The following is a 2,539-nucleotide window of genomic DNA, read 5'->3' as shown; positions in this document are numbered from 1 at the left end:
TTGTAGACTCAGATGAGGGTGGAAAGGCCTTGCAGAGAGATCTGGGCAGATTGGAGAGCTGGGCGATCACCAACCGCATGAAGATTAACAAGAGCAAGTGCTGGGCCCTGCACCTGGGACGGGGCAACCCTGGCTATACGTACCGACTGGGTGACGAGATGCTGGAGAGCAGCCTCGCACAGAGAGATCCAGGGGCGGTGGTTGACAGCAAGTTGAACATGAGCCAGCAGTGTGCCCTGGCAGCCAGGAGGGCCAACCATATCCTGGGGTGCATCAAGCACGGCATTGCTAGTCATTCGAGGGAAGTGATTGTCCCGCTCTACTCTGCGCTGATGCGGCCCCACTTTGAGCACTCAGTGCAGTTCTGGGCACCACAGTACAAAAAGGACATTAAACTGCTGAAGAGTGTCCAGAGGAGGGCAACGAAGATGGTAAAGGGCCTAGAGGGGAAGACGTATGAGGAGCGGCTGAGGTCACTGGGCCTGTTCAGCCTGGAGAAGGGGAGGCTGAGGGGGGACCTTATTGCAGCGTACAACTTCCTCGCGAGTGCGAGTGCAGAAGCAGGTGCTGACCTATTCTCTGTAATCACCAGTGATAGGACCCACGGGAACGGTGTTAAGCTGAGGCAGGGAAGGTTTAGGCTGGATGTCAGCAAGAGGTTCTTCACCGAGAGGAGAGGGGTCGCACACTAGAACAGGCTTCCCAGGGAACTAGTCACTGCACCAAGCCTGTCTGAATTTAAGAAACGATTGGACTGTGCACTTAGTCACGTGGTCTAAACTTTTGGGTAGACCTGTGTGGTGCCAGGAGTTGGACCTGATGATCCTTATGGGTCCCTTCCAACTCGGGATATTCTATGATTCTATCATTCTATAAATAGTGTATTCAGAGGTCATGGGGCTAGATTTAGAAAAGTCCTGCATAAAGAAGGGATCTCAGAAAAGAAAATTTAAATAACATTTATATCAAGAAAAGGAATTCTGATTGCTAAATTCTTTATCTGTCATGACTAGACAGATGAAAATCTATGACGGCAATTTTGCCTTTTAGGTCATTTCATTTTATTCATTTCTTTTATTTATTTGTATTTATTTTTTTTTTTTAACAGGCTCTGTACTAATTTTCCTCACAGAATGACTAACTCTAACCGCTAAGCCCCTTGTCAGGTTATTTCTACTAGTGATAAGTAACAATAGACCTTAAAACTTTGAAGCCAGGTAGACGAGCTTATTCCACAAGGTTTCTTGGCTCCACCCTTGTTAAGTGAAACCTGCCAGGTGTGGGTTATTTGACCTTTGCTATATAGGAAGCCTGAGGACTTGTGGGGGAATTGCCTCCCTAGGAGAGACTGAGGCTTGGGTTGCCTAGGATGCTTTTCTCTTGTGGTGAATTTGGCTCAGTGTTCCACACTAGGCTGCTTTTCCTTCATGTTTTATGCCCTCTCTGTGAAGTAGTTTTAGAGACTCTATGAGCTAGTTACATTGGTGGTGCCTTCTTCAGTAAAACCCTGGTGGCACTATTTCACTGCGAAGCACTTTGGAAGTGACTCGAGTTCAGAAGACAGCAGGTAAGAGTTCCTGGGTTCTGTGGTTGTTACTGTTGAGGAGTTTGAGTACTTCCTTCACCTTGTCTGTTTCCTGTGAAATTACTTAGGTGCATTCTAAGCTCCCATCCAAGCACTGGAGAAAAAGCCCTCATAAGCCCAAGTGCACACAGGTAAGCCTGACTTTGAAGAATGTTCTCATTTGGAAGATGGAAAAATGGGCTGTGTGAAAAAGGTGTCTTAATGTGAATGCAGATTTTGCCTTGTGGTAAGTAGAAACAGATTGGGATGGATACTGGTTGAATGATTGCTACTTTGACTAAGTGGAAATCCTGAGAATGTGCTGTTGTTCATAAAACAAATACAGTTTTCACAATATGCAGGTTAAAAGCTGTATGAAGAAAGTCTGTCAACTTCCCTTCAGGCCTGAGTCTCAGCTGCAGAGTACTTTTTGAACAGGTCCACCAACTTGAAGAGAATTGATCTTCCTCCCAAGCTCTATGAAACGGTGTCTCAGCTATCAGGGGTAAGTATCCTTCTGTGCAAGGAAGATGACAGAGTGGGTACACATGCCATGCAAAACCAAGGACAAGAATTGCAAGAAAAAGAATTCTTCTGCCGGGCAGAATTCTTCATCTCTGATAAAAACTTTTCTAAGTAGCAAGTCTCCTTTTTGACACATTTTTATCTTGAAGTAGAGAGAGTGCCCCACATGTGTTTTTAAAGGAATGGAAATTTTTGTTACGAGAAATCGCTCAGGTAATCTGTATTGACATGTTCATTATCATCAACAAGTTTTCCATAGCAGCCTCAAATTAATGCTTATTTATTAGGGCAAGTTTTGCTAAGAACTGCTGTAGCACAGTAAATGGAAAATAGATCAGTGCCAGCGCAGTTTGCTTTGTGAAGAGCCATTCTTGCTGGGGAGCAATGCAACCAATCAAAGAGCATTAGACATATCAGGATGGGGTAGGGGGAGGTTTTCCTTCCATGGTG

General features: G+C 45.1%; 1 long non-coding RNA gene across 1 annotated transcript; it reads left to right on the top strand.

Annotated features, from left to right (window-relative positions):
• Positions 1 to 1,348: 1,348 nt before the first annotated feature.
• LOC110351850 (uncharacterized) lies at positions 1,349 to 2,262 on the top strand. Its single transcript, XR_011807202.1, has 3 exons — positions 1,349 to 1,567; positions 1,654 to 1,716; positions 1,927 to 2,262. It is a non-coding gene; the product is annotated as an uncharacterized lncRNA (long non-coding RNA).
• The last annotated feature ends 277 nt before the right edge of the window (positions 2,263 to 2,539 follow it).

The sequence above is a fragment of the Anas platyrhynchos genome, chromosome 2, assembly GCF_047663525.1.
Source record: "Anas platyrhynchos isolate ZD024472 breed Pekin duck chromosome 2, IASCAAS_PekinDuck_T2T, whole genome shotgun sequence".
Classification (NCBI taxonomy): domain Eukaryota; kingdom Metazoa; phylum Chordata; class Aves; order Anseriformes; family Anatidae; genus Anas; species Anas platyrhynchos.
Note: the sequence above shows the minus strand (reverse complement) of the source record. Positions and strands in the feature narration are given on the sequence as shown.